The sequence below is a fragment of the Apodemus sylvaticus genome, chromosome 10 (genome assembly GCF_947179515.1).
Source record: "Apodemus sylvaticus chromosome 10, mApoSyl1.1, whole genome shotgun sequence".
Lineage (NCBI taxonomy): Eukaryota > Metazoa > Chordata > Mammalia > Rodentia > Muridae > Apodemus > Apodemus sylvaticus.
In genome coordinates, this window is record NC_067481.1 from 38875726 (window position 1) to 38896932 (window position 21207).

Sequence of the window (21207 nt, forward strand, 5' to 3'; positions counted from 1 at the left end):
CTCCTCCATGGACTGCCAGTGTCTCAGGGTCTTTTCCTGCAGTATGTCTCTGTGTCTGGCCACTTCAAACTGGAGTTCCCAGTTTTCTGTACACTCCTTTCCTTCCCCCAGGCCCTTGGCATCCAAAGAGACCAAGATGGCCTTGTCTCTATCCCTTGTGTAGAGTTGGAAAAATAAGTTTTAAAAAGTATCAATAAAGACAAAGCTCTGGTGGGGAATGCACTTGTAATCAAATACAGAACTGTGTCCTGGTCTTCTCAGCAGCCTAAGCAAGAGGAAAGTACTGTGATTTCACAAGCTCATACTGTTCAACAGGAGGATCCATATATAATATTCTGAGCATTTATTCCTGGTGACTCTTTAGCCAAGAAGCCCTGGGCAGACATAAGGAGTAAGTTTCCATTTTTACAGAACAGCTCCTCTGTCTTCCCCACAAAATCATTTATGTACGTGTATGTTATATGGAAGTGGGCTTCTAAGTGGTGAGGCCTCTCCTGTTGCCAAAGTAAAGGGAGACTGACTGCCCATGCTCTGGGTGGTGGTGGGGCTTTGATACGTGGGTACCAGTTCTCAGGCTGTGACTTGACTTAAAAAATATGTCAAGAAAATTCTGTAACATATTCCCATCACTGATGGACTGATTGGGAGGCAGTAGCCACCCAGAAGCTCGTGGAGTTTCAATCAACATGGAATCTAAGGGCCCCTGCTTTGGGAGCAACACATGAGAGGACAAGTTGGGCCGTTAGGGAAGGACCTAGAAAACAGCTTGGATTTCAGTCTAACATCTGAAATCCAGAAGGAATTCCTTGGGAGGAATGGTGAACTTGCTTGATGGGTTTCAGAATGGTGCATCTCGAGGCAGGTCTGCAAGAGATCTGGATGAGGTTAATAGAGGTGAGAATTTCCATCTTACCTAGCAGACAGAACGAAAAGGGAGACAGAGAGCTGAGTTCTGGTATTCACTGCTTTTTGCTTCCTGATTGACAATATAATGTGGCCAGCTCCCTCTAGTTTCTGCTGTCATGACATCCTACTTGAGCCATGAGCCAAAATAAACCTTCCTCCCTTAAGTGGCCTTTGCCAGGGTATTTGTTACAGCTGGGAGACAAGTCACTAATACAGCCTTCCAGGCCTCAATATCGCAATGGCTATTTCTTATAAGACTTGACTTTGACACAGGACTAGTCTGACTGAGGAGGAGCTGAGGGATGGGGACATAGCCAGCAGGCAACTATGACAGTCATAGTTGGGGAAGCCAGTGCCGTGTGGCTCCTAGGCCTCAGGCTGTGGAGGAACCACCATGTGAAAAGTGGCAAGGCTTTTGGTGTGGGGCCCAGAGAAGGACCTTGGCCATTGTAAAAGTGGAGGAGGAGGTGTGTGGTAGACACCACTGGCTGTCCAATGTTTTCCCTCCTCTTTTAGCAAAAGGAACACTAAGTATATAGAAGGGGATGCCCCTTTAGTGGCCAGCATTTAGTTTAGTTTAAGGAACAGGTCCTTGAGCCCAGCCCTTAGCCAGCTTCAGATCCAGCAGCAGCTGGTTGATGATTCCCTTCTGTGACCCCCCCAGCCTGGAGCTGCCCCAGTCACCTGGTAGGCAGTTTGGATGAAAGCGTTCTTGGTTCTTCCTGGCGGTATTCCATAACTTGATTTCTAGCAAGTTTTCAGTGATGTTGGTGCTATTGACCTGGGGAATGCACTTTGAAAATTACCTTTATTTAGTACTCCCGTGACAGTGGAGGATACTCTGTCCCTTACCTCTTGGGGATGACCTACAGGGCTCAGCCAGCTTTGATGCGTTGATGCCCCCACATGGGTATCCCTTCAGTGATGGCTTGGATCATGCATGTATTGTCTCTGCAGCTGAAGGCCTGATTCTTTGAACTTATTCAGTTTGCAGGTGTGTGCAGCTTTCTGACATTGGAACACAATGTTGCACAGTCAAGCTACAAAAAAAAATTAGCGAGTTTTCTTCTTAAATTACTATAAGTTTTATGTGTCTCTGTGTGGGTGTGCATGGGTGAGGTCACAGGACAACTTGTTGGTTCTCTCCTTTACCACATGGTTTCTGGGGGATTGAACTCAGATCCCCAGGCTTGGCAATAAATACCTTTACCAGCTGAGCCATCTCGTTGATTCATGAGATCACACAATTTTGTATTGGACCACTATTGAGTCCCAGATTTCACAGGCATGGTACGTGAAGATCTTCCTGAGCTGGACTTGGGGTCACCCACTTGCTGTGGTCCTAGGTCCAAGTCCATGGGGACCCATGAGAAGCTAAGCAGGCCTTGCTCCCGGGGTCCTCCTGCTCCCCTTGCATCTGTGAGAGAGGTCCCAGGGATGGCCACCTGCAGTGGCAGGGCCAGGAGGAGGCCTATAATTACAGGCCTGACTGTGTGGCCACTGGTAGGTCCCACCTCCACTGATCGGGAACTGGCTTCCCAGCTCTGCCAGGGCCACCATTCAGAGTTTGCACCTGTGTCAAGGCAAGCTCGGGGAAACCTAATTAGCTAGTTTGGTGTTTTATAATTAGATCCTTTAAAAGAACTCATAGGTGGTGATAATAAGCCTTTTAGAAATCTATTAAGCTTTGGGGGAAGTTGAACAGAAACCTTGTAACTGCACACTTGCTTCCTTCCGTTTCTCTCTGCGCCCTAAGACTTCGCCCTCCACCCCATTTTTTTCCTGCTGCATCCAAAGAGCATCCCGACTGCTGCATCGGTACTGAGTGCTGACATCTTTGCCCTGCTTACTGTCCATCAGGGAGTACTACACAAGTGTGGATGTAGCCCATCTTCTCCACAGCCATGAAATGTGGGTACCACCGCGACACCCATTTACACTGGCTTAGAAGCCAGTGTCCCCAAAGCAGAACCCTAAGTAACAGGGCTTAGACTCTGAACCTTTGAACTTTGAACAGCCTGGCTCATGCGCCCCCGTGAGCCTCTCTCTGCTCAGCTCATCTTCCTCACCCACTTCCGGCCCAGGACTCCCTGCTGGTTGGGCTTTTTTGTTTGTTTTCTGAGCATTTGTGCCAAGGCTTTGCCAGTCAACTCAGATGGTGGCTGTGGGCAATGACTTTTAATTCACTTTACTTCTCTGAAACTCTTCCCACCTGGATAGCTTCCAGGGTAGAATGGTAGGAACACACTGAATGCGTCCCTCTGTCAGTTCCTTTCCCTGTTTCCTTCCTTGCTCTGGGGCTGGGGAACCAGGTAGGAAGTGTGTGGGTGTTTAGCGGAGGGGCCTGAGGGGTGCCCTCGGGCCTTCATATCTGGGCTGAATACTAACATTTGACCTCATTTATTTCCTTAGTAGCATGGACTACAGCGAGGTTTATGCCTGCTTGTCCATTCACTTATTTATACTCCATTTCTCCTCATCAAAACATAGATGTCACTTTTGATCCCAGCACTCTGGGAGGCAGAGGCAGGCGAATCTCTGAGTTCAAGACCAGCTCGGTTTACAGAGCAAGTTCCAGGACAGCCAGGGCTGCACAGAGAAACCCTGTCTCAAACAAAACAACAACAGAAAGAAAATAGCAGAGGCTGTGGGAGCGAGGACTGGGTGTGTATCTGTTACTCAGTGCTTGCATTGGTTCCAGCACAACCAAGGATTCAGCAAGTAACTCCTTAAAATGGGTGCAGTAATCTTTCTTCTACAGGCCACGAAGTAGCTGGTACCAAATGAGATTCACAAGCATTGGGGCATGCCCTCTCACCTTCTATCTCTCTTAGTTATGTGACAGGTGCCAAGAATTCTCTGTCTGTCTGTCTGTCTGTCTGTCTCTCTCTCTCTCTGAGTTTTTCTGTAAAGCAAATGAGCCTTCCTAGATTTATCTACTAGGAAATCAGGTGTTTGAGCTCGTACCAGGATATCTTACCGTGGGCTGGCTGTGTATATATATTAGCACCTGTGATGATAGCTCGTGATTATGCAGATTCTAAGAGAGGGAGCTCAAATTATGTCTCCTTGAAGCATAGCAATGACTGCAGAGATCTAAAAGTCACACACACAGGGACTGTTGTTCCTCAGCACGGTTGGCAGGGAACATGCGCTTTAGTGACACAGTGGGACTTGGATCATAGGCCTTTTCCTTAACTGCGTGGCTAGCAGGCAAGTTACCCAATCTCCCCAAGGCTAAGTTTTTTTCTTCTGCAAAATGAGTGGCATTGGTAGTAAATATTTATGCCTGTGGTACAGCATGACATCTGTATTAAATGAGATCATTGGGCTAGGCATTGATTCTACAAATGCCTGTTGAACATCAACGAAGTATAAACCTCTGCTCTCAGTTATGATCTCAGGGTGAGGCATTCTGTGTAGTCCATGGGTCCTGTGTTCTAGTGGTTGGCCATGTGGACTCTGTTCTCTCTCTAAACAGTAGTCAATGAATGCTTACCAGAGGGGGGACTGTGCATAGGATGTCCAGTGCCATGGCTTATGGGATCAGGTCCCTGCCTTTGAAGACTCTCCAGTGGGAGATGTACACGTGGCTGGACATAACCCCGTGGAGCACTTCCCCACAGGAGCGGAGCCTGCCCCTGTCTTCCACGATACTGGGAGTAGATGAGTATGTGTCTTTTGAGGATGGGTGGGTGTAGGGGGACAACTGGCATTTTAAACATGTCGTTTCTTTTTTCTTGCATAAGTCATATCCTCTGAATACCGTGCCTTCCACCATCTGCCGCTGCCCAGCATGCTCCCTGCTCCTGGGCCAGTGTCTTTCCCCCTCTCCAAACGTCATCCATCCTTCAAGGTTCTCTGCATGAAGCCATGCCCGAAGCTCTCCTTGACTGTCCAGATTCCTCTTCCCTGAGGCTCCTGTCCCGTGTTCTGCCCATCTCTTGGCCTCTTTCGATTCCCCCGGGGGAGCTATAGACGTCTCCAGGATGGCATCCCGCTCTGACCATTGTTCTTTTCTGCATTCCATTTCTGGACTTGATTGTCAAAAAGCTTTTCTTAGGCACTTAAATGTGTGGGTGGCTCCAAGGATTTCTTTGGGGTGGTTTTTCCAGAGCTCAGGGCTGAGACCGTTCCTCTGTTGGGGCATCAGGGGTCTTCTGTATATTGGCTGCTTGGTGGCATGTGTGCCTGTGTGTGCCAGCACATACACCGAGCCTGCCTCTCTGTGCCTTGCACATGCATCTGAAGGGCTGGCGATTGTCTTGGGTGTATGTTGGGGGGGTATGATGGCAGCCTAGTGCCCAGTGATGGATGAGGGGGGTGGAGGTGACTTTCCCAGGGGAAGATTAGCGCCTGGCAGCTATGATTTGTCTCATGCCCTCCTGTCCTTTTGCTAGGCCCCGCTGCAGAGTCATTCATTACAGAGGCTGCTGTCACAGGCTGGGGGCAGGGGCTGAGCAGTGTGTGTGTGTGTGGGGGGGGTGACAGACAGACCCCTTCCTTAGGAGAGACACTCATGCCAGAGACCAGAGCTCACTCAGTGGCCATGCAGTGGCCCTCTGAAGCTCAGACGAGGATATCAGGTTGCGTTTCACCATCTACGACATAGCCCTGTCCCCAGGCCCAGCGCTTTGTAGTGGGGTGGGGAGGGACATGTGTTCATTTAGTCTTTCCCTTCAAAAGATGGTGGGGGATCAGCGTGCAGCCTGAGGGAGGGAGGAAGGAATGGGCACCTTCCATTCTGTGACACAAAGAAGGCCAGAGCTGGAGGCTGCAGACTTAGGTGGAAGTCCCGGCTGTGCTGCTAGCCCCGTGGCCTTGGGCAGTCACTTCGTTTCCGGGCATGATGTCTAAGGTGAAATGGCGCTGACTAAGTCCTCCATCTACAGGACAGCGGCAGAGTGGAGAGGCCACTGCTGTGCTCTGGACAGTGGAAGATGCTTAAAGTTGTGTGGGAAAACTGTTCCTCCATCCCGCTGGGAGTCAGGGCAAAGGAGACCCTAGAAAAGATAGCACCCTACCCTGTGTTTAGAGATGGTTTTATGGTTTGTGGTACTGTTTCACACTCTTTAGTTTTCTTTTTTCTTTTCTTTTTATGGCTTTTCGAGCCAGGGTTTCCCTGTGTGGCCCTGTCTATCCCGGAACTCATTCTGTTTACCAGGCTGACTTAAAACTCAGAGATCTGCTTGCCTCCACCTCTTGGGTGCTAGGACTAAAGGCATGCGCCATCACACCTGGCTCTCTTTGTATTGATTTTACAAGCCAGGTCAAGGCACATGCCGTGCAACCCTGTATTATAGGGGGTGGAAAAAGTTCAAAGAGGACTGCAACTCGCTCAAGTTAATGGGTGAAGAACAGACCGTAATCTGTTATTTCCGACGCCTGTGTTGTATGCCCATTTCCTGCTTCCTCACACAGAAGTTCTTGTTTGAATTCTTTCTACTCAGGTCTGGGTAACCTTATCCCATTCCCCAGGGTTCATATCCCTTGATAAGATACAGAACCTTCTCCATTTCCCACTTCTTTATTGCGTCAACTCATGGCCACTTTTGGACAGGAAGGAGGGGTGAGGGGGAGAGAGAGAGAGAGAGAGAGAGAGAGAGAGAGACAGAGAGAGAGAGAGAAGATCTGTATGTTTGAGATAAAGAGAAAGGAAGGCCAATTCAGATGTCCCAAGGGCTCTAACCCAAATATGGCAAACCTGGCTTCAGAGTGGCAAAGACAGCAGAAGACAGCTGAGGTAAGAGATGAAGTAGAGGGGGGAGGGGCGAAAGCTGGGTGAAGAGCAGGATAAGGATGGAAAGGGGAAGGAAATAGAAAATCATGGTGGATAGGCGGGAAGGACTGCAGATGTGAGGAAGGAAGGGGAAGGAGGGAGGCCACAGAGTCTGGGGAGGGCATGGGGGAGGACGTGGGGAAGGGCATGTGGGGAGGGACAGCTTTGCTCTGGCAAGGGGTGTGAGATTGAAGGCTGAATCGCAGCAGGCAGCGGAGGAGAGGAATAAGTCATAAATGCAGTGAGGGCAAAGGTCAAATATAGACTGATGGCTCCATTGTTTCCTAGCCTGTGAGGAGGACCCTGGTGGAGGTTGCAGAGATGTTAACCCTTTCCTGCCCAGCTTTCTGATGGTGATCTGGGTTACAGATGCATGGTGGGAAAAGGACCTGTGTCTGAGGTTGGTGAGGCATTGAAGCTGGAGTTGGAGCTGACCTGTGGTGGAGCTACGAGGTTGAGACTGGGTCTTGAGAGAAAGAACTCAAAAGTCCATTTGACTTAATGCATAGGAGATATGTGGGGGCCAGATGAAAACGTGCCACCTTCTGTGTCTCCTGATGGTGGTCCATTTTTGCATTCCTGTGTAGGGAGATGGCCTATGGATGATATATTTTGATAACACCTATCGGAAACAAAAATAAGGAGCATTGTCAGCATATGGTAAATACTAAATAATAGGAGCAAAATCAGCATCACTAATGTTTATTAACCACACACTAATCCATATCAATATATGTGCAGTTTTCACAGTTCTAAAACAACTAACACACAGTATCGCTGAACCCAAACATTATTGTACAATACGTGTTTTTGATGCTGATTTAACAAAGAAGCTGATGATCAGATTTATTTAAATAGTGCCAGCTAGCAGTTTTCTGAATCCTAACCCACAGATCTACAGATCTTGGGACTGGGGATATCTTAGTGATGCAGGATTAACTAGTATGTATAAGACCCTACCTATGCAGTCACACACTCCCAACAATAACAATATCCATAGTTCCTAGTTCCTGTAGCTATTACACATTTTTGGGATATGTATCAATGTATCATATCTACTTTAGAATAAAAAATAACGAGAGAGAGAGAGAGAGAGAGAGAGAGAGAGAGAGAGAGAGAGAGAGAGAGAGAGAGAGAGAGAGAGAAAGCTAAGACTTTAAGGAACTGTCTGATTATCAAATAATTGCCAGTTGAGGAAGCAGACCCTGTGAGCTAAAACAAAAGACTTGAGTTGGGCAGGCAAGTCTTCAGCACCACGGACAGATCCAGATCCCAGGTTCGTCGCCTCCTACCGGGACATCAGCTCACTCCTTCAGTCCTCCCCTGGGGACGGATCCAGTGCCAACTCCTTGTGGGCTGTAACTCCACCCCTCATGATGTATAGACTGACAAGGACTTAATGCTCTGAATACATAAAGCCTTGGAGGCCTGGGCGGTGGAGGGTGACAGCTGCCCTTTAATGCTTGGCCTTTTAAAGATCATGGTAGAGTTCAGAAAGTATAGTCATGAGGTTTAATGATTTAATGGGGACAACCGGGGAGCAAAAATAGTTACTGCACCCTAGGGAAAAGTGACTGCTCATACATATTACTTTAGCCTAATGGCCTATAACGCCCCCCCCCCATGCCCACGGGGGGAGTCACGCTACATAGCCGCTGTAATACCGAATGGCCTGATTAAATGCATATTAAACAATACTAAATTGGGGGAAAAAAGGGTGGAAGCGGTGCTAAATGTATTTATTCCGTTTTGTAAGAGAACATAGGGTTTCTCTTCTAGCACTGATGGAAGAGGTACCCCAACCCAAGCTTGCTTCCTAGGGAGGTAGGAAGTCCAATGCATCTGGAGAAATTTATGGGAGAAGACACTTTCAAAATGGGGGAGGGATGTTGGATGTGAAGGGGCCTGAGATGCTAGGTCATTTACACCCCTGGTCCCAAAAGGCTCTGTGTGGTTGCCGGCTTGTGGTTTGATTCTTGGCAGTCATTTTTGACAACATGCTTTTCTGTCTACATGAGAAATTCTCTGGGAACTTTAGCCTTACTGGAAAAGTCCCTGGGTAAAAGTCCTCCTCTATCCCTGATTTAGCTATGATTACCAGGTTTTAAGATCTCTTATTGCACTATGCAGGGAGTGAAGCCTCAGTTCCACTGGGGGCACCTGGGGAGGATTGTTAAATGCTGGTTTCTGGGTTACACCTGGAGATTTTGGTTCCACTGGTTCAGCCAAAGAGCTAGTGTTTTGTTTTTGTTTTGTTTTTTAGCTACTCAAAGGTGGTTCCAGTGTACACTGCAAGTTGACAGTCACTTCAATAAAGTGTCAGATTGTAAATACATTACACATCTGACTCAAAGTCTTTATTGCACCGATGGAGAGTAGAGACTCAGCCAGGTGGTGGTGGCCCATGCCTTTAATCTCATCCTGAGGGAGGCAGAGGCAGGTAGATCTCTTGAGTTCAGGAACAAACCAGTCTATAGAACAAGTTTCAGGACAGCCATGGCTACACAGAGAAACTGTCTCAGAAAAACCAAAACCAAACCAAACCAAGCCAACAACAAAATGAGACTCAGGGAGGCCATAACTCCTCTGTGAGTCATAATATCTCCACACCAACCTAGCATTCTTCCCGTCACACCCTTTCCCACCCACTGGAAGCATGAACAGAATCAGTGTCAGAACCAATGACTGAAGGGCCAGTGTCCAGGCCCTGTTGCTGATAACCCCAAGGCTAAGAATGAATAAGGCCAACCTAAGACAGCATCTCCTCCCTTGAACTTGGCAGAAACAGTTTCTTTGTTTGATCTTGAGTCTATGTCTGAGATGTCAACATCTGTAGTTTTCTGATTCTGAGACGCTTCCAGACCATCTCTTTGGCCCCATGTGCCCTGGGCCCTGGCTGGTTGTAGTTTCATCAAATAAGCCTTTAAAGAGAGTAGACTCTGAAGCCAGGCTCTTGGACTTAAATCCTAGACTGGCTACTTATTATCTATATAACTTTGGGCAAAATAATTAACCCTCGTGTGCTTCCATTTTCTCTCCTGTAAAAGGGGGATAATAACTGCACTTGCTCCAAAGGTTGTTGGAAAGATAAGATGAGTTAACGTGTGTAAATGTACTTAGAACAGGAGCTGACATACCGTAATTGCTATGGCTGTGATAGCCAGTGTTTATCTGGTATTTTAAAAGTCTCTCCCTATCATAGACTACAATGGTGAAGTTCCTTCTGTATTTATATCTGCTACCAATGTCACATGCTTTAAGGATAGATTCTAGGGTCTAGCTGAGGTTTGGGTCCCTCAGGTCCTGCCTGAATGGCTTCAGGTCCTGGACAGATCACAGGTAAGTTCAGATGGTATCCTCCTCAAGGTGGACAAGGGACAGACAGACATCCTGAAGGACAGATACATGGTTATATAGACATTTAGTTCCACCTTGGTGCTGAGATGAGTCCCCTGTCTATTCTTCAAGATGTCTGGTGCACTCCAGGGTACCTACTTATGTGCTGATGGGCATTATATACCCGCGAAGTCTCTGACAGGTGAGTATTGGATAGCTTCCTGGTGAGATAGTGGAGGCGTGGTCACTGCATTCATTGAGTGGACATTTGTCTTTTTACACATGATCTGGCTCTGTTAAAGTACAGTGTGATTTCCGATAATGCTGGTTTGTTCAGTCACCAACTGGGATGCAAGTCCAGAAACCATTTGAGGCATGGGCTTGTTCTTCCCCTCTCCTGGCAAGTACCTGCCTATGTGTCTTGGGGAGAATGAGGCAGGAGGATGTTAGCCTAACCCAGAGGGCTGTCAGAGAGTGGCCTGTCTGGCCTTTCTGCTGGTACCACCCTTCCCAAGTTTTCTGTCCTGTGCAATTATCCCTCTTGGCCCCACCCACTCCAATCTTCCAATCCAATAAAAGTCAATACCCCTAGCAAGTGGTCCTTAATGCATGCAGTAGGAAAGCATCTCTGGCTTGAGCACTTCACCCCCTTTTATTCCCCCTCCAAATTGCAAACCCCACTGGGCCACTGGACTCAAAGCTTCCAGAGGTGCATGTCTCACCTCACCGAGTATGTACGCCATACTCTAAAATCTAATGTCACACCTGTCCCAGAACTGACCAGCGATGTTGGGTATAGGGGTGGGGCGAGTGAGTGTCCTCATCCACCTTGAAGATCAAACCCCGTGTTGAGTATAAAAGGCAGGAGTTAGCTTTCCACATGGCCAGAGAGACTGCAAAGGAAAACATCCCACTGAGCGAGTCACAGGCGGGAAGCTCTCAGCTCCGTCCTGGAGCTCGTCCCTGGGGAGGGGGAGCTGTGATTGATCCCTCCTCTCCATCCCAGCAAACACCCCTCCACACACTCACAATGTCACACGCTTCGCCTACACTGCCTACCTTCCTCCTCCCTCAACTGCATTTAAAATAAATGCCCATTAAAAAAATCCCTCCTCTCCCTGTCACTACACAGGCCAGACCCTCCCACCCCCAGGTCCCTGGTGCTCTTAGATTTTCCCGCTGCCACGTTCCACCCTGAGCCATGTCTTCTAGTATTTTGCTTTCAAATTGTGTCTCCTGCCATTTGTGCCACATTTAAAATGCTAACAGTACAGAATGTCATTTACAGAACCGGGGCGTTTGCTCCGGAAAATTAATTTGACTTATTCCTTCTGCCTGTTCCTATCTCCAGGCCAATATTATGCTACTCATTCTACAAGAGTAATACTTAATGAATAGGACTATTAATAATGTCAAGGTCCGCGGGGGCCTGGCGGCTAACGGATAGGCGTAGACGGAAGGAACCCATCACCTGACTCCTGGTTTAATGTCCCATGAAAATATCAGGCACTGCAGTGTAATTATGGAGCAGGGAGAGGCGAGTGGATGACGACCCAGAGTTTCTTAAATATTTTTCAAATTAGTTGATGCTTTTCCTTTTGGGGGAGGAGGATGCTTATTCCCCTCCCCATTTTTAGTTCTGGTTTAAAAGAGGAAGTGGACCTGTTTTTAACACACACACACACACACACACCCCAGTGATGTCTTCACTCCTGTCATGTTGAGATACTACTGTATTGGGAATGAGAAGAGGGAAAAGGAGGGCTTAGAGTTTCATTAACAAAAACAAAAACAAAAACAAAAGAGAAAATGTAAGAAACAAATCTGATTTCCCCAGTGACCCTCCCTTTCTGTGTGTCCCCCACCCCTCCTTCCAGGCACACACATCACAGAGCTACCACCTGGGTAGAAAGGGTTAGCCGACTCAGGTAGGCACAGCCTGATTGCCTATGTCCATGGTGCTGAATATCCGAGGCTGGGGAGCGCCTCCTCTGGCATGCCCCTGTTTCTTTGATTGAAGTGTGTGATTGTGACCTGAGTTGGTCCACATGGCTGCTTTTTATAGGAATGGATCGGTACAGTTAGACAGGAGGGGTGAGGAGGCGGGAGAGACCAGGGCCAGGCTGAGGGAGTTGGAGCAGGAGACCCGAGTGTCAGGCCAGTCTCGTGTGTAGAGAGGATAAGGGTATCTGCCTTGCGGGATGGTGGTGAGGCCGTGAGATAGTAGATACGACGGGTTGTGCCTGGCACTCGGCGGGGGGCTGATAATGCTGTTCCGCTTTGTCCAGGTCACAGATGGTGCAGTCAGACTCAGCCGTAGCCAGAACTGAGCACTACTCCCTACTTCAGGGACACACAAAGGATGCACACACAGCTCTTGCCTTGGGGAAGCCTGAGTTGTGGAGTTTCCAGTCTGCAGAGGTCCCCACACTCCTGTTTGGGAATTTTTTTTTAACCTGCTGCCTGCTCCCATCTTCTGGAGAAACAATAACAATACCTTTAACCAGGGCCCTGAACTTATGAAAGCGTCCCTGGCCCTGGGGCTGGTAGCAGTTCTAGCCTGATGGGAAAAGCCCAGTTTTTGATCAAGATAAAGGATGTCTTCTCTGATTGGGGAAGCAGAGGCCCTGCCTTGGAGGAAACCCCAGTCTGGCAAAGGAGATGTAGGAGAACACTAGTGTGTTCTAGGGCAGCACCAGATATGAAGAGTGATTATTGTGATCAAATCCCAGCTGGATGGAGGACAGAAAGTCCTTTGTGAACATTTCTGTCTGCAGAAAGTAGCATGGCATCATGGAGAAGACTTCTCTAATGGGAAGACCAGAATGTCCCAGGGAAGCCCCACACTGCTGGGGTGACAGGTCCTTTGTCATCAGAGAGAACCTGTATGAGCAGAGGAGACCTCTTCTGGTGTTTTTTTGTTTGTTTGTTTGTTTGTTTTTGTTTTGTTTTGTTTTTGTTTTTTTTTTTTTTGTCTTAGTAAGGAGATAGGGTGCCTTTCTGGAGACACCTGCTACCTCTCTCTGCAGGAAGGCAGGGCGGGCAAAGGTATGAGAAATGCAGAAACCCTGAAGGAGGCTCTGAGGCTCTATCTTCTCAGTTTAGTCACAAAGGAATCAGCCCAAGTCCATCTGAGCAGAATCCAGGGAGACTGGGTGTGCCAGGCTGGGCAGGTCAGGACTGTCCAGCGACTTTGCCCCAAGAGCCTGGTAAGCTCCATTTCAGTACCATGGCCAAGGGACGCATGCTCGGACAGCCCCTCCCTTTCTGTGTCTAGTTCTTCAGGCAGCCTGAATTTGTAGGGCAGAGGGGGCAGTCGCCCCAGAGCTCAGCTCTCTGCAAGTGTCTGTCTCCCCCATGCGTCCGCAGCTCCTCACCAGAGGCGAAGGGACTGAATAGTAGCGGCTCTCTTGAGTGGCTGGGTCCCCACAGTGTCCTTCAGAGGGGGAATTCTGTCCTCACTCACTGCCTCCTCTGGTTCAGGGTCAGGAAGCTGACCAGCGCTTCTTCTTGGGTGGGGTCAGAGGGAAAGGGACAGGTCTCTGAAGGGGTGTGCATGAGTATATGGCAGGGATTGGGCCATCTACTATTTATGTCTTTGGAAGCCACTCAAGGCCGAGCTGGAAAGGGACACCCTTTGTGCTCCAGCTGTCCTGCTCACGTCCTGGGCTGGCCAGAGCTGGGTTTGTGTTTGACTTCAAATGCCTCCTCCCTGGCCTGCGCACCCTGCATGTGTAGTGGCCCTCGGGCACTCACCCCACCCTAGCTTAAACTCTGGCGACCAGGGGCCGGGTCACATAGCCAGTCTAGTGTCCTTCCTCTTCAACCGGTTAGTCTGGAGCCTTAGCATCTCCCACAAAAGACCTGCCCGGGGCCCCTGATACTTTGCACCGGAGCCCTAACAGAATCAGCTGAGTCCTGGCGCCACTTCTCACATCTTAAGAAGGGAAAGGAGTAAAGGCTCTGGACACAGCCATACCCCACCCCCACCTCCATCCTCATAAAGGACAGATATGGAATTAACAAAAAAAAATGGGGGGGGGAGCCAAATACAAAGTAGTAAAATCATCCAATTAATAATTATTCTGATGGACTCATCAGAATTCACAGCTGGGTCAAGAAAAAGGTGGCCGGAAGGGGTCACGTAGGACAGACATGGGGGTCTCCTCCTTGTCACTCACCCTCAGGTGAGAGGGAAAGCACCTCCTGCCAACTTCTCGTTTTCTCGCTCCATCCTTTTTTTTTTTTTTATGGGGCATCCTGAGTGTAAAAAATATGACTTGTCTTTATGGTGCTCCAACAGGAATGAAGCTATAAAATTATGAACAGTTTTTATGATGGCTATTCGGGGGATGCTTTTATATTGATGGTATACAGCCCGAATCTGTCTTTTTTTTTTTTTTTTTTTTTTTTTTTTTTGCATCCCGCCCCTTTCTCTGGGTGGGGAGGGGGGTGAGTCTGTGTAACTATTTTTCATGCATTTAATATATTAATTATCCGGTAAATACTCCCCAGGCTGTGCTCGGGACATTGGAGACTGACAGGTTCTCAGTGAGCCTCCGAAGGCAGCGCATCAGCCTGCAGTGTATTATGTCGGCGAGGTCAGGGTGGGGTTAATGTAACTTTTTATTTGCTGATTTTTCATAGGCGGGAGCAAAGCTGGGATGGAGAGGAGGGCGGGGGAGGAGGGGATGGAGGGAGGGGGGAGCAGAAGGTGCCACAAGAGCAGAGATAATGGTGAAGCAGGGCTCTCCACCCCCAGTTCACCTCTGTCAGTGCTGGGAGGTTTGATTAGGTAAGAAAGGAACAGTGTGGTCTTTCTCGCTGGCTCCAGTATCCAGCACCACACATCCCCAGTGACACGCCTGGGCGTGAGGCTTTCCATGGCTAGCTGCATCTCTATCATCTGACTACTTCCTATTGTCTGAAAAGGAACTCAGGGTCGTGGGCTGCAGGGGGGGGGGTACCCACAGAGTCACCTGGGGAGAAGCATGGGCCAATTTGTGCACCCCAGTGGCATGGGCATGCAGCCTTGTGGCCATGTGCAGATATGATCTGGTTTTGTCCAGACTCTCATACATCATATCCTCAAGGAGACCCCTGGCCCACTCACAAAGCACAGCTTCTGGCAGTAAATAAGGGAAATGGTGAGCGAGTCCCACTGGCTCTGATCTCTCTACTCTGTCAATGTCCTTTACCTAGAACTGGGGAAAGAAAGAAAGAAAGAAAGGAAGAAAGAAAGAAAGAGAGAGAGAGAGAGAGAGAGAGAGAGAGAGAGAGAGAGAGAGAGAGGAAGAAAGGAAGAAAGGAAGGAAGGAAGGAAGGAAGGAAGGAAGGAAGGGATCTATCAACCTACCCCTGTGAAAAGCTCCGGAGGAGACAGGGTGCTCAGTGAGCCACTGGGTGATCACTGGGCCTGGATGAGCTCCTAGTCTGAAGAAGGTAAACATTACTTAAGTCACTCAGGGACCTTCGGGTTCTGGCCTCCTGCCCCCACCCTGCCATCTGCTGGCCCCAAGAGGGCAGCACAGGTGTGTCTTCTCAGTGGCACAGGCACCTCAATGGTGAATCCCTTTGGGAATTTGAGTTTTGTTTTGTATGGTTCTGTACATATGTGCATAGGCGTGTGCTTTTAAGAACAGAAATCCTTATGATACAGAAAAGTAGAAATATTTTTTATTGCTTTTTGATGGTGAAGACATAGTGTGTGTGTATGTTTCAAAACCCATGTACATATGTGTATGCACTTGTGTGATGCTGGGGATTGAACCCAGGGCCCTATAGAAGCATTCTACCACTGAGTACAATAGAGACAGGACAAAGGTCATCCACACTGAACCAGGAGCCCCAGCACAGGTTCAGGGCCTCAGTTCTGCCCAGGACTGCTGTGTTATGTCCCCCTTTCTCCTTTATTTGACAAAGTTAAGTATATGTGTTTGGGAAGAGGGAAAATCTTAGGCCTTAGAGACCCAGGCACTTTGCTCATAGATGATACTGAGTACACACACACACACACACACACACACACACACTTTCATGCTGCTCCAAGGAGAACAATAAACAGCTTGTGTTCAAGAATAAGACAGGCCTGGCCTCATGTCCTTGGTTTGCTGTTTCCTGCTCTGTGACCTTAGGAGAGTCCTTTCCCTGATTTCAGACTCAGTTTCCCCATCTGTGAATTAGGGCTAATTACATGGGGGGGGGAAACAAACACAATTATAAAGGATAAAAATGTGATACGAGTAAAGTTCTTACACCTGACCTACATAGGTAGGTTATCCAGCAAGACTCAGTGGGCATTTTCCATTGCCCTCTCTGTTCAGCCAGCAGGGGGAGTCCCATCAAGAAGTCAACTCTATTGGCCTCTACTGGAGTCTGGTGTTTCCACAGGCTGTCTTGTTTGATCTTGTCAATGTCCTTATGAGGTTCCTCAGTACTATCAGACTATCGTACTAGTAAAGAAGCTAAGGCGCAGCGGTTTCAGTAGATGATGTCCTGGCCTGAGGTCAGCTGGGAAAAGCCAAGATTGGGATACTGGGATTTATGACGCTCAAAAGCACCACCACCACCACCACCAACTACTACTACTACTACTACTACTATCTTCTTTCTTCTCTCTTCTTTCTTCTTCTTCTTTCTTCTTCTTTCTTTTTCTTCTCATTCTCCTTCTTCTTTTTCTTCTTCTCCGTCTCCTTCTTCCTTCTTTCTTCTTTCTTCATCTCCCTCTCCTTCTTTTCCTCCTCCTCCTCTTCCTCCCCCTCCCTCCCTCTCTCTCTTTATTTTTTGGACAGAGTCTCATGTGTTACAGGTTAGCCTCAAACTTCATATGTTTCTGAGGACTCCCATGATCTCCTGATTCCTCTGCCTCCACCTTTTGAGTGCTGGGATTATAAATATGCACTACCACATCTGGTTTACATGGTGTGTGCTGGGGATCAAACCCAGGGCTTTGTGTATAGCAAGCAAGCATTCTACTAACTATGACACAGTGCGGCAGAACTCTGAGAAATTACTCTGTGCTGGGCCCTGGGGAGGAACTCTCATTGATCACAGAGGGTATTGTTATTGCCTTTGAGAAAGGTGGAGCTCACTTAGAGGAGACCAGATACTTCGGCAGGTTCAGAGTGGTTATAGAAGGGACCACTACTGACTTGAGCAACATTAGCCCCCTCTCCTTTCCTCCCTCCCTCTCTCCCTCCTTTTCTTCCCTCTTTCCTTCTCTCCATCCCTCCCCCTCCCTTCCTTTCTTCCTTCCTCCTTCCCTCTCTCTCTGTCTTAATTCCTTTCTTTTGAGATAGGGTCTCCTTATGTAGCTCAGACTGGCCTGGAACTCACAGAGATCTGCCTGCCTTATCCTCTGGAGTTCTGGGCTTATAGGTGTGAGCTACCAGGCCTAGAAGTCCTAGCTCATGCTTGTTCTGTGCCAGGAACTCTACCTGAACACCGCTACAGAGTCCATTCTCACCAACCAGCCTGCAGCTGAGTGGCAGAAACCTCACACAAGCAGCTATGGAGACTCTGCCTTTAAAGCTAGGTGACTGCAGGTAGGGGCACACTCAAGGCTGTAACAGCCTTCAGGGGTACCTACCCTTGCTGTTTCCTTCCTGTCAGACTCTCTTGACTATTTACATTTCAGCTCTTTTTTGTTTGTTTTGTTTTTCTAGACAAAGTTTCCCTGTGTAGCCCTGGAACTAGCTCTGAAGAATAGGCTGGTTTCGAACTCAGAGATCTGCCTGCCTCTGCCTAAGTGCTGAGATTAAAGGTGTGCACCACCACCATCTGGCTATGTGTCCACTCTTTTACATACATTATTTTTTTCACAGCTGTTAACAAGAGTATTTATGTGTGGAGTTACTGATTGTAATCATGGTAACAAGTGACATTTGAAGGCCTATTATGTACTGAACTCAGAACGAAGGGAGTTATTTGCGTTAACTCCAGCACATCTTCTCAACAACCTGATGAGATATGTAGAGTTGTTGTTAGCTTTGTTTTATAGATGGGGAACTGAAGTTTGGAAGAGTTAAGCAATTTGCTCAAAGTTACATAGTGTCTTAGGTTTTATTGCGGTGAAGAGGCATCACGGCCAAGGAAACTCTTATAAAGGAAAAAACTAATTGGTGCTGGCTTACCAGGTCAGAGGTTCAGTCCATTATCATAGGGAGCATGGAGACACCCAAGTAGCCATGGTGCTAGAGAAGGAGCTGAGAGATTTACATCTGGATCAGAAGGGAGCAGGAAGAGGCTGAAACACACTTCCTCCAACAAAGCCACACCCACTCCAATAAGAAGACGCCTCCTAATAGTGCCACTCCTTATGAGCTTATGGGGCCATTTTCTTCCAAAACCACCACACACACAGTAAACACTCCTCTTAGTTTGAAATCTTTTTTATTTTAGTTTTTTCTTTCTTTTTTATTAACACACACACACACACACACACACACGCCACAGTTCGCATGTGGAGGTCAAAGGACAGCTTGTAGGAGTCTGTTCTCTCCTTCCACCATGTGGGCTCTGGGTCATCAGGTGTCAGGCTTGGTGGCAAGTGCCGTTACCTGCTGAGCCCTGAGTTTAAACTCTTACTAATGAAGGATCACAGGACAAATCCCTGCTTCCTCCCCACTCTCCAGTCACACTCTTCGCCCTTCAGAGACCTGTAAGGTAAAAAATTCCCAAACTCACGTATACAAGTACAAGCATATCTAGAGACTTTTTTCCCTTAAATTTGACCATCCTGCTGCACTGGTCTGACTGTTCCTCTCCCTCATTTTAAGGCAGAAAATACACTTCCATTCCATTCTTGTATTTGTTACCTAATATTCCACAGAATGAATTCACTGATGGACATCTGGCTTGTTTTTAATATTTTGATATTGCATGCAATAAGCAATGCTTCCCCTAAGCACACACATACAGGCCTCTTAGGCTTGTGAGCTCAGACCTAAGATGAATTATCACATGACGGAGAATGTATGTGCCTTTAACAGTTTCTCAGTTGTCGCCCAACTGTCCTCCCCAAAGATGGCTTTCCCCAGAGCACAGGGGATGATCATCTCCATTTCATTACTTCTTTGCATAGTCTCTCTCTGTCTCTGTCTGTCTGTTTGTCTGTCTGTCTCTCTCTCTCTCCCCCTTTTGCTAAACTGGTATATCAGTAAAAAAAAATCTCTTTGTTATTTTAATTTCCCTGATTCCTGCTGAGACTGGGGACTTTTGTATTTATAGACCATTTTGCGGCTGCATTCATCGTTTTTCTGTGTCATACATGCATATGTCATATGCATGTGTCATACATGCATATGCTTTGCCTATTTTTTTTTTTTGGATCCGAGAGTTTAAGGTTTTTATAATATTAATTTCCTCATTATAAAAGTAATGCATGCTAAATTAAGAACAGTAGAAAACAGAAAATAATAAAGAAAGTGTATATTGTATATAATCTCACACAAAGAAAAACATTTAGCAGCATATTTTTGCATTTTTACATTTTAATGCAAATCTATATGTGCATCTCATGTCATTCATAGCATAGCATGAAATATATTTTCTTGGGTACTTACATTAACCTTTGTTATTACAGATCCTAAACACATTTTTTACATTTAGCATGATCAAATTGGTATGTAAAAATTTATTGGAACATTACTCTAATTGCTAGGTATATTTCACTATTATAAATAAAAATCTCCATCCACAACAGGCACAGTGGTACACATCTTTGATTCTAGGACTCAGGAGGCAGAGGCAGATTTCTGAGTTCAAGGCCATCCTGGTCCACATAGTGAGTTGCAAGCTAGCCATAGCTATACAATGGGACCCTATCTCAAATAGAGGCAAACAAACAAACAAAAATCCTGTCCATATCATTGGTTATTTTCTTAGGAGAAGATTACTTCACATATTATGAAGTAATAGGTGAAAGGATATGCAGTTTCAAGAAAATTTAAAATCTCACTGGGCAGTGGTGGCACACGCCTTTAATCTCTGAATTTGGGAGGCTTAGACAGACAGATCTCTGAGTTCAAGGCCAGCCTGATCTACAGAATGAGTTCCAGGACAGCCAGGGCTATACAGAGAAACCCTGTCTTGAAACATTCCCACCAATCCTGCATGACACACACACTTAAATCCTTAATAATTAAAAAACAAACAAGGGGCCAGCAAGATGTCTCAGCAGGTCTTGCCAAACAGGAGGACCTGTGTTCGATTCCCAGAGCCTACATGGTAGAAAAAGAGAATCAACTCCCACACAGTGTCTTTCAATCTCCCAGTGTGTGCCCACATACATGCACACAAAATAATAAAATAAAATGTAAAAAAGAAAAAGAACAAAAGACCCTTGCCACCAAGCCTGACAAACTGTGTTGGAGCCCTGGGATGGGAGCCATGATGGGGGGAGAGCTGACTCCTGTGAGCTACCCTCTGACCTTCTCACAGGTGCTGTGGTACACCTGCATTTCCTCCCAAAGAAATACATACTTAATAATAAATGCAAAATAAATACATGAATAAGTTTGAGTTTTAAGAGAGAGGAGACAAGCAAGGGGCTGAGCATGGAGCTCAGAGGCAGATAGATGTGTTTAGCATGCTCAGGCTCCGAGGTCAGTCTAAAGGTGTACCAAAAACAAGCAACACCTTTTAATCAGGACGGAAGCATTTGTTTGCTTATTTGCATGCTTGTTTGTTTGTTTGCTTAGATACAAGGTATTACTCTGTGTAGCCTGGAGTAGGCAACATGGCAGAACTAAGAGAGAGGCCCTGCCTCAACAGGTGGAAAGAGAGAACTGACTCTCAGATGTGCCCTGGCATGTTTATGTCTGCACTTATACACACACACACACACACACACACACACACACACACACACGCACGCACGCACGCACACGCACACGCACACGAGCACACACACACACCCCAATAATGAAAAGTACTACTACTGATGATGATGATGATAATATTTGTTTGGAGACAACAGAGTTTCTCTGTGTAGCCCTGGCTGTCCTGGAACTCATTCTGTAGACAGGACTGGTCTCAAACTTGGCGATCCACATGCCTTTGCCTCCTAAGTGCTGGGATTAAAGGTGTGTGCCACTATGCCTGGCTATTAATAATAATTTTTTTTAAAGATTTATTTATTATTATATATAAGTACACTGTCGCTGTCTTCAGACACACCAGAAGAG